Consider the following 11,790-nt stretch of genomic DNA (forward strand, 5'->3'; position numbering starts at 1 on the left):
GAGTTGGTTCACCAGGGACCCATTTGAATTTCCTACAGGAGCCCTCACATACCCTTCATATTGCCCTGGGAGACAGGGAAGTGAGGAAGGGAGAAAAGGGGAAGGTCAGACGCCTAAGCAGTTTATTCAATTGCAAAGAGGATTTCTTGCCTGAGGCCTTAGCTGGTCTTTTCTGTTGTTTTCTTGTTTTTCTTTCCTCTTTATCACCCCATGGCCCCTCTTTTTTTCCTTTCTCCTTTTTTTTTTTCTTGCTTTTTTGAAACTTTTTTTTCTTTTTTTATGCTGCAGGCAACATTTCTTATTTGCTGTGCTTCCTCATCTTTAATTTTCTCTATTCTCTGTGTACTGATTTTGGTTACTAACAGTATCCCCTTTCCTTTACCTCATTCTATCCTCCATCCTTTATTGTTTCTGTTACATTCCACCTCTCTTTGTTTAGCCCCCAATATTTCTGACATTTTATATCTAATATCTCTAATTTGTTTTCTATCTTTTATTCACTCTTTACATTAGTATCCTTTCTTTTCTCTTTCCCTCTCTCCTCACCACACTGGCCTTTTAATTCATACTATATTCCTCCCCATATTCAGTTTACTATCTCATTATAGGTGCTCCACTTTTTTAGATTATAACTATACACAGCTTATGTGAGTTAAATATCCATCCTCCTAGATCTCACGTGGTTCTTCTGCTGACATTCACTAGCAATACTATTACATTTTATTTTCTTACCCCATTTACTTTCTCTGACCCTAATATTTTCCTTCAAGGGAACTTAGCCAACAACAAGGAAATAGAATAAGAAGAACAAAGTGGCAAAGACAAAAACTTAGCACACACACAAAAAACAACTAATTAAATCCAGAGATGAAGAAACTAATCAACTGAATAAGCCCAACAAGATAAAATGATGACCAGACAGCAAAACAAAAAACAAAAAAACAAAAAAAAACTACAGACCATACCAATAATCAGGAAAACATGGCCCAATCCAATGAACAAACTAAAAACCAGGAAGAAAAGTGGAAAACCAAACAAATAATTAAAGCTCTCAAGCTCATCATGGACCAATTCAATGAAGTGAAGGAAGAGATTCAGCATATTAAGAAAACACTTGGGAAGCAGACTTGGCCCAGTGGATAGGGCATCTGCCTACCACATGGGAGGTCCATGGTTCAAACCCCAAGCCTCCTTGACCCATGTGGAGCTGGCCCATGTGCAGTGCTGGTGCACACAAGGAGTGCCCTGCCATGCAGGGGCATCCCCAACATAGGGGAGCCCCACATGCAAGGAGTGTGCCCTATAAGGAAGCCCATGCAAAAGAAAGTGCAGCCTGTCCAGGAGTGACACCACACACATGGAGAGCTGGCATAGCAAGATGACACAACAAAAAGAACACAGATTCCCATGCTGCTGACAACAACATAAGCAGACAAAAAGAAGAACACACAGCAAATGGACACAGTTAACAGATATCTGGGGTGGGGGAGGGAAGGAGACAGAAATAAATAAAAAGTAAATCTTAAAAAAAAACACTTACAGAGCATACAGAAGAAATTGTAATCATGCACAAAAAGATAATGGAACGATGGGGATGAACAGCACAATTCAAGAAATAAAAAAATACAAACTCAGCAAATAACAGTAGATTTGAAGAGGTAGAGGCAAAAATTAGTGATGTGGAACACAGCACATCTGAAATCAAACAGATAATAGAATTGGTTGATAAAAAGAAAAAATCCAGCAGGGACTTAGGGTCTAAATCAAAGCTACAATGAAATACAATCTTACTAACATATGACTGGCAGCTATCAAAAAAACAGAAGACTACAAGTGCTGGAGAGAATGTGGAGGAATGGGAGCACTCATCCACTGCTGGTCGGAATGCAGAAGGGTCCAGCCATTCTGGAGGACAGATTGGTGTTTTCTCAAAAAGTTAGCTATAGATTTTCCATATGACCCAGCAATTCCACTGAAGAACTGAAGATAAGAATACAAACCAATATATGCATATCAATGTTCATAGCAGCATTATTCACTATTGCCAAAACTTGGAATCAACCCAAAAGCCCATCAACAGATGAATGGACAAATAAAATGTGGAATATATGTACAATAGAATACTACTCAGCTTTAAGAAGGAACACAGTACAAGCACATGGATGAATCTTGAGGACAATATGTTGAGTGAAGCAAGCCAGACATTGAAGGTCAAATACTGTATGAATTCTCTGATATGAAACCAGCAAACTGAGCGGTCTCAGAGAGCTAGAGACTGGAAGGTAGGCTAAAGGAATTTGTGGGGGAGAGGAAGGTTGCAAGCTGATGCCTACATGGGTGAAGTCTATGATAAGTTGGAGGTAAGTATTTGTACAGGGAAGGGAAAAGATGGGGCATAGGGATAACTTTGGGTGGGGCTAGGGTTGGGAGGAAGGATCAGATGGCCCAAGGAATTTGGGGGAAGGCTTGGGGGAACAGTTGAATATGGGAGAATGTCAGGTATATGTTTGAAACTATAATGTTGAGAAAACTCTTTAGAAAATATAATAAGGAGGGATTATGTGTTTAAGGGGGGCATCTCGTACAGGGGCAAGCTTCTAGGGAGAGTGTGAGTGCTCATTTTGTCATAGTGTATTATATCATTGAGCGTGGAGGTATACCCATAACCTGGGGAGACCTGGTGTTCCCAAATAGAGAGAATTATGTCTCTCGAGAGAATTGGTGGCTCCCAATTAGTTAGGACAATCTAGTATGCCAAGCCCTCAGCATTGTTGTAGTATCTGTAAATCTTGTCCCTCAAGTAGTGAAAATTGATTATCACTGTGGGCCCTGAGGGAAGGGGGAGAGAGTTATAGAACAGAAGGAAGCAGGGTAACTGAGGAGCAATGGAAGCACTCCACAAGATCATGCAATGATGGATATAGGACATGTTAACTTACACCAAACATGTATAAAAGTCTATATGCTAAAATGTAAACCATAATGTTTTAAATTTAAAAATTTAGAAATTTGTGCAGTCTAAAATAAAAACCATAATGTAAACCAAAATGAAACCATGTTTCAAAATCTGTACCTCAGCTGCAGCAAATATAACATGAACATGTAAAAAGATCATTGCTGAGTAAAGAGAAAAAGGGTTTGATGTTAAATATATGGGAGTTCCCTATATTGTGTATGTGAATTGCTGTGATCTAAACCTTTTTTGAAGACAAAATTAAACATTAGGGGGAAAAAAGAAAGAAAGGATGTAGATACTGAGGAAGAAATGAAAGAAAGTGCCTTGCCACTGTACATACATGGCAACACCTATTACAGTGATGAAAGGCAAAATGTTTGAAACAAAGCTTTATAATATTTTTCATTTTATTAATACACCAATTTATTTTTACTTTATTTTAGTATTTCTAAATTATTCTATTTCTAAACTTTTAAACCCATCACTATATTTAAATTTCCTATTAATTGAATTTGGCAATACATTAAACTTCATTGTTGAAGAAGGTTTGGACCACAGAGAGGTTCGACTATTGGCAGGAGAGGAACACTGGTGTGGGGTGTTATTGATGGGGGTCACCTGATTTGGGGGATTTCTCCAGGGCATGAACATAAGGGACATAAAAATGTTCTGATATATTTGGGTTTTTTTAATAGTAGTTACAATTACAAACTCCAATTGAGGGAGTGCTGAGTTCCTACCTGGAGAGCTCTGTCACATTCCCCAATGGAAAAACAATAATCTCCCAAGTGGATTGTCAAAGACCAACAATGAAGGATGGTCCAATAATGAGCTCTTGATACTGATGACTATGCTTATGAGCCTGCGTACCTGAAATATGAACTAGGCCTAGAGCTGCAGGGTGTCTAAGAGTTACCTCCTCAAAGCCTCCATGTTGTTCAAATGTGGCCACTCTCTAATCCGAACTCAGCATGTAAATGCATTACCTTACCCCCAGCATGAGCATGACTCCCAGGGATGAGCCTCCCTAGTGCCGAGGGATTACTACCAATCACTAACTGGTGTTCCAATCAGAAAGAAACCTTGAATAAAAGGGTCAACACTGACCAGCAGAATATCTCAGCCTACATGTTGGATCAAGAGTTAAAAACTGTTTTTTGACCTAGAATAAAAGTGGGAAATGGCAAAGACAAATGAGTTTAAATGTCTAAGAATCTTCCAAAAAGAGCTGGGAGGTCATCAGAGGGGTCACGCTTATGCACACCTCAGGAGGACCCCAGAGAAAGCCAAAGTAGATACAACCCTAGGTTCTGGTTCTCCTGAAAGCTATGGGGATGCACAGGGTATATGGTCATGGCAGATGGATTTGGAGTTCTGTGCCATGTCAGAGGGCCCTACTTTGGAATTTGTGCTCTGTGTGATGAAGCTGGACTCAGATGTGACCTTCCTACACATGCATCTTCTGTCACTTTTACTGAACCTGTGGTTGGTGCTAGGGATGGTGCATACTCTGAGGATGTGAATCTCTGGACTGCCCATGTGCTTTCTGGGCCCTGAGCCTCAGCAGAGTTGCAACTCCTACTCTCTGGTTCATTGGGCTTACCCAGGTCAGCTATCAGGGAGGTGAAGATGGTGAACCACCACACCAGGGAATTAAGAATGCCAACAACTACAAGCAGAGGAATTGCATCCATCATCCATGTGGATTCTAAGCCCCCTCTTGATCTAGAGGTGGAGTGGGACATCACCATCCCAGGGTCCACAGATTGGAGGAAAAAAATATGGATTAGAGAGGACTTACTGATATTCTAGTATAAAACTATTGTGACTAGTAATAGAAGAAATTGTAGTATTCAGGTGGATAAAGTGGCCACAGTAGTTGCTGAGGGCAGGGAAAGGGTAGAAGAGATGCAATGTGGGGTCATTTTTGGGACTTGGAGTTGTCCTAAATGATATTGCAGGGTCAGATGCTAGGCTTTTTATATCTTGCCATAACCCACTGAATATACTGGGGTAGAGTGTGGACTACAGAGTAAATTATTATCTATGTGAAGCAGCAGTGTTCCAAAATGTGTTTACCAAGTGCGATGAGAGTGCCACAATGATGGAGGAGGTTGTTGGTGGGAGAGAAGTGTTGTGGGGGGTTGGGGTATATGGGAACCTCTTATATTTTTTAATGTAACTTTTTTTGTGATGCATTTATTTTCAAAAAAATACAAATTACAAAAATAATGGGCTGAGTGGTGGGGAGTGAGGTATATGGGAAGCTCTTATGTTTTTTATGTTTTTTAATGTAACAGTCTTTGCGATCTATTACCTTTAATTTAAAAAGTGTAAAATAATAATAAATAAATGAAAAAGACTTCAGCATCAAACTCCAACATTAAAAACCTCAACATCAAAATGCTCCAACTCTGTCCTTTGCCATGCCAATGCCCTACTGACATGGTCCAATCAAAGCCCTAATCATAATTTTATCATGCCTAGGTACAAACCAGTTTACAAACATAATCCAATATCTATTTTTGGAATTCATAACTGTATCAAACTGCTACAACTAGTGAAGTTGAACATTTTTCATGTTTTTTTCACCACTTGTGATTCTTCTTTGGATAATTGTCTATTCAGGTCTTTTGCCATTTTTTAATCAGGTAGTTTGTCTTTCTAATACTGAATTTTAGCATCTCTTTGTATATCATGGATATTAATCCCTTATTGGATATGTGATTTCCAAATATTTTCTCCCATTAAGTGGATTGCTTTTTCAACCTTTGGCAAAGTTCTTTGAGGTGCAAAATTGCTTAATTTTGAGGAAGACACATTTATCTATTTTTTCTTTTGTTGCTCATGCTTTGATTATAAGGTTTAAGAAACTGTTGCCTACCACAAAGTTTTGAAGATGTTTTCCTAAATTTTCATGTAGGAATTTATGGTTATCAATTTTATATTTAGGTTCACGATCCATTTTGAGTTAATTTTTGTATAAGGTGTGGGATAGGGGTCTTCTTTCTTTCTTTTGATTACGAGATACCCAGAATGGTCTCCCAGAACCATTTATTGAATAGACTGTTCTGACTCAGCTGGGAGGGGTTGACAGTCTTTTCAAAAATCACTTCACTGTAGATGTGAGGGTGATTTCTGTGTCCTCAGTTTGGTTTCATTGGTCAATCTCTCTGTCTCTATGCCAGTACCATGCTACTTTTACCATTGTAGGTAAGTAAAATGTTTTAAATTTGGAAAGTGAGAATCTTCCAACTTCATTCTTCTTTTTTTAAAAGACATTTCTGTCTATTTGGGGTCCCTTATCCTTCCAAATAAATTTGATAGTTGGCTTTTCCATTTCTGCAAACAAGTCTGTTAGTATTTTTATTGGGGTTGCCTTGAATCTGTAAATATGTTTGGGTAGAATTAACATCTTAATATTTAGTCTTCCAGTCCATGAACATGGAATCTCCATTTAAGTTTTCTTCAGTAACTTTAAGTGATGTTTTGTAATTTTCTGAATATATGTCCTTTATGTCCTCAGTTAAGTTTACTCTTAAATATTTGTTCTTTTAGTTGCTGTTGTAAACAGAAACTTTTTTCTGATTTTCTTGTTTGCTCATCAGTGTTGTATAGAAATTCTATTATTTTTTGCATAGTAATATTGTATCCCACAACTTTGCTGAACTCATCTATTAGTTCTAGCCACTTTTTTAAGGACTTTTAAGGATTTTCTAAATATAGAATCATATCATCAGTGAATAGGGAGAGTTTAACTTCTTTTTCTATTTGGGATTCTTTAATTTCTTTATCTAGCCTAATTGCTTTAGCTAGAGCTTCTAGCACAATATTGACTAACTGTTGTGACACTGGGCATCCTTGTCTTGCTCCTGGTCAGTGGGAAAGCCTTCAGTCTTCCATCATTGAGTACAATGCTAGCTGTAGCCTTTTTATATATGTACTTTACCATATTGAAAATGCTTCCTTCTATTCTTAACTTGTGGAATATTTTTATCAAAAAGGATGTTGTATTTTGTCTAATGCCTTTTATGTATCAATTCAGATTGTCATGTGATTTTTCTTCAATTTTATCATTGTTATTTATTATATTAACTGATTTTCTTGTGTTGAACCACCCTTGTATACCTTGGATAAAACCTACTTGATCAGGGTGTATAATTATTTTAATGTGCCTTTGGATTCTGTTTGCAGGTATTTTGCATCTATATTCATTAAAGATATTGGTCTGTAAATTTCTTTGCTTGTAGTATCTTTATCTGGTTTTGGTATTAGAGTGATGTTGACTTCATAGAACAACTTTGGTAGTATTCTTTCCTGTTCAACGTTTTGGAAGAGCTTATGAAAGATTGGTTTTAGATTGAATGATTGGTAGAATTCTCCTATGCAGCCATCCAGTCCCAACTTTGGGAGGTTTTTGATATCTGTTTCAGTCTCTTCACTTGTGGCTTGCTGAGGTACTTTATTTCTTCTAGGGTCATTGTAGGTTGTGTGTTTCTAGGAATTTTTCCATCTCACCTACATTATCTAGTTTTTTGGTGTAGTTATTCATAGTATCCTCTTGTGATCTCTTTTATTTCTACAGTATCAGTGCAGCCAGGTTTCTCTTTTAAAAATGTAATTCTAGGAATGTTAATTATCTGTTTAAACCCATTCAGTGACTTCCACTGTCTTTATAAGCATATCCAAAATACTTAAAATAACATATAAAGACCCCATGTAACCTTGGGAGCCATTTCTTACTCCTCAGACTTCAGTTTTCTTTTCCACCTCTTATATTCCCTTCTTTTTCGTACCTCAAGTTTATTACATTTTCTCATACCCCAGTAGAACTGCATGTGCTATTGTCTCAGTTGGTAATTTTCTCTTTTGCTGCCTTGGCGATTTATATTTAGGTCACAATTTTAACATCATCTTTTCACCAGAGAGGCATTTTCTGTCTCTTAGATATTAACTCACCTTATAGTTTGCACCCTAAACCGCACTTATTATAATGTATATCTGTCTCTCAAATAGTCTCTTTTAAGACTTCCTATTTTATTAGGAATCTTGAAGAATGTTTCATGGTAATAATATCATGTAGACAATTCAAATGCTTTTTCTTCTCATCTGCCAGTAGTGCATTTTATCATTGAATACAATTTTGATGATGCTACCAACCACAAAACTAATAAAAATTTTACATACCCTTTAACTCATTTACTTATTTGGTGTTGATAACTGAAAAATAATTATTAAATTCATGTTGAGTACCTGATCTGTGAGACATAGTAATGATCAAGATAGACAGCTCATCTCTTCAGGAAGCCCCTATTTTAATGGGAGGTCTAACAGTTAAATAGTTATGATAAATGGATATATCTACCTTGTGAGGGAAATGCAAGAGTCTCTAGGGCTGCATGGAAGAAAGGAGTGGGGGTGATCTAGAGGATTAGAGTTTTAGTCATTGAGACATTGTTAGAGTCATACATACCTCAGTTTGGATACTTGATCCGACATTAGCTCCCTTTCTGACCTTGGAAAAGCTACTTAACCTTAAGCTTCAGTCTCATCACCTGTAAAATAGATATCTTAATATCTTCCTCATGGCATTGTTGTGAAAATAAAATGGGATTATGCATGCAAAGCATGTATTACATGTTTGACATGTGAAAGTGAGCAATAATTGTTGCTTAAGTTATTTTCTTGAATCTTGAGTCATGATAAAAATATCACAAATATTTCCATATATGATTATTTTAAAGGCTTCATATGTTGTTTAATGAGCTGAGTAGCATTTGTATGTTTCTCCTTGTTTGTATTACAAACAATGCTATGATAAACAATCTTGTATAGGATATCAGCAAAATGGTGGATTAAGAGCCTCTGAAAATTTACCCCACCATAAAAGCTAAAAAAAGCCCAGCAAAAGTTGTCGGAGTCAACATTTTTAGAATTCTGGAAGTTAACCAAAGACTTTCAATGAATTTTAAAATGATATGTGTTCTGTGGAAGACATCTTTGACACTGAGGGGGAAAGTAGGATCCTAGAAAAACTGCTGCTTGTATTGGAATGGGTAGTTTTAGTGGTAAATAACACAAATCAACCCCAAAGCAGTGTAATTATTGGATCACATTGATTAAATGTCAAAAGGTACTGATAACTGAAGTTGTGACTTGATCTAGTTCCTCAGGAATGTTGTAAGGATCTATCTACTTCTCTCTGACGCTTACATCTATATTGGTTTCTTTCTAAGGCAGGAAGTACCCAACACTTGGGTACCCAACCAAAATTGGTTCTAAGAGTATCAATTTCCAGTTTAGCAAAAAAAAAAAATTGGAGAGTCTATTTCTCTTTGATCAAATTCCCCTGTGCTCTTGCTCACTTTTATGGTTTTGTTTCTATTTGTATCCCTGCTGCAGTTACACATACTTTGACCAGTCACACTTGGAAGGTATCACCATCCTGGAGCCACATGTGGAATAAACTGACTTAAGCCATGTCAATTTAGAGTTGGAGGGGGTGCTCCCAAAAGATGAATATAGGGCAATACAAAAAGGGAAAACCAAAAGACAAAAAAAAAAGCCAAGAAATGATGATGCATACTTTATAATAATAAAGGATGCAATCCATAATGAATATTTAATTGAATATTCCAAATAACACAATATGCATGTAGTAATAAAAATAAATATGTAATAAAAATAAATATAAAAAGTATAATAGAAAAGAAAACTCACTAATTATAGAATCCTTAAATAAATAGGGAATTACTGGAAGCATTTATTTTAAAATCAGAAACAACACATCCTTGTCGTATATTATGAGGAGGCACTAATTAATATAGATAACACAAATAAAAATGATATCTTGTTGGAAAAAAATTAAAGGGCTTAATAACTAAAGCCAAGATAATTCTCTTATGTTAAACAATACTGAGACCAAGCCAAAGTAGTGTAAATGGATGCTCCATGAATACTTGCTCTTGGAAATTAAAACTGTGAAAGATCTAAATGGCTTAAGAATCAAGACAAAAATCTTGCCCATCAAGACTCTCTTCAACAAAGTGTCCTTGCTACACTCCCCAATCTAAATAATTTCTGCCCATATCCACACACTCCTCTGCCTTGTAAGAGCTGTCTTAAAATCATTCAACTCATGCCCTATAATTTTATAAATATTTTTCTACCAAATACCTCATGTGTATCATTTTATTCATATGAATTGTCCAAAAGAGGTTTAGTTATGGGGATAGAAAGCACTAAAGTTTACACAGGACTAGGGGACTTGGAGAGAAATGGGGAGGGACTGCTAATTTATAGAGTTTCTTTTAGTAATGAGAATGTTCTAAAATTGACAGTGATAATGGTTGCACACCTCTGTGACTGTATTAAAAAGAATGAATTTTACAATTTAAATGAATTGTATGATATGTGTCTTAGTTTTCACAGCTGCTATGGCAAATACCACAGAATAGGTTGGCTTGACAACAGGAATTTACTGGCTGAACGTTTCAGAGGTTGGAAGGCTTGCCTCCTCTGAGAGTTTGTAGCATTCTGGCTGGCTGGCAATCTGAAAATTCTTGGGATCCTTGGCTTTCCAAGCCCAAAGGTATATTCTCTCTTTTCATATCTGGGTGTTCCTGCTGACTTCCTGCTTCTCCCCATGACTTTGTCTTTATAAGGCCTTCAAAAATAGGATTAAGACCCATCCTGATTCAGTTGGCCACATCTTAATAAAAAATAACATCTTCAAAAGGTGCTATTTACAATAGGTTCAGGCCAACAGGACTGGTATTGGGAATGTGGTTTTGTTTTTCTGGGGTAGATAATTCAATCTATGACAGTATGTGAATCATAAATAAAAAATAAATAACAATAAAGCTGTTATACATATTTTAGAGAAAGGAAATGAATGGGTTCAGAAAGATGAGTGAAAGTATTGCACACTTAAAAAACTGATTCCTGTCATTTATTTAACAATTATTTATGGGTCCTTGTTCCTATCAGGAACTACTCTTGATGCTGGGTAAACAAGGATAAATAAGGCAGGTGCTTCCCTGAAATCATGGGACCTAAATACAGGATAAATATGTTGTCCATGTGGAAGCATTTTTCATGTGCCTGATAGACTTCTTCCAGAATACCTTTAAAGAAATGCAGACATACAGAAATATGACAAATAAATAAAGGCCACCACATGATGAATTACTGTTCAGGAAACATAGGTCTTTCTAGTAAGTAAAATGGATTAAGTTGCATATTATTGATAAACACATCCCATGTTCTGATGTTTAATCAAAACAGCACACAGAAGCTATATGAACTTTGTTTTATTAATTATATAAATTTTATAATAGTAAATTTCATTAATGTTATAACCAGAGGGTATTGACTCCTTGATATACAGAAATAAACATTCTCATATGAAACTCTACTACAGCTGATGTTACAAATGACAAGCTAAACTTACCGAGAAATAAAATTAAATAGAATAATTAGTCTAAACAATATTTAAATAGAATAGAATAAATTTATAGATTCATATTATATAATACAGTTATGAAATATACTAACAGCTATAACTTATCAAATATCCAATTATGCCATTTTTATACTCTTAATAGAATAAGACTAAATGAGAAAAAATAAAATGTATCAGTTGAGACTAAAAGGTCTTGCTGTTGTGGGATTTAAAGTAGACTCGTTGGAATCAGGATCCACAGAGCAGGTGCTACATTTGTTTCCGGGTTATATAAACAGAAGCTGGAGTCAAAAGATTGGTGTTGATACATTGTTGTTACCAGTGGAGATTAATGTTGAACCAAGGAATTCTCTTAGTAAATGGACTCTTG

This window comes from Dasypus novemcinctus, chromosome 1, assembly GCF_030445035.2.
Source record: "Dasypus novemcinctus isolate mDasNov1 chromosome 1, mDasNov1.1.hap2, whole genome shotgun sequence".
Classification (NCBI taxonomy): domain Eukaryota; kingdom Metazoa; phylum Chordata; class Mammalia; order Cingulata; family Dasypodidae; genus Dasypus; species Dasypus novemcinctus.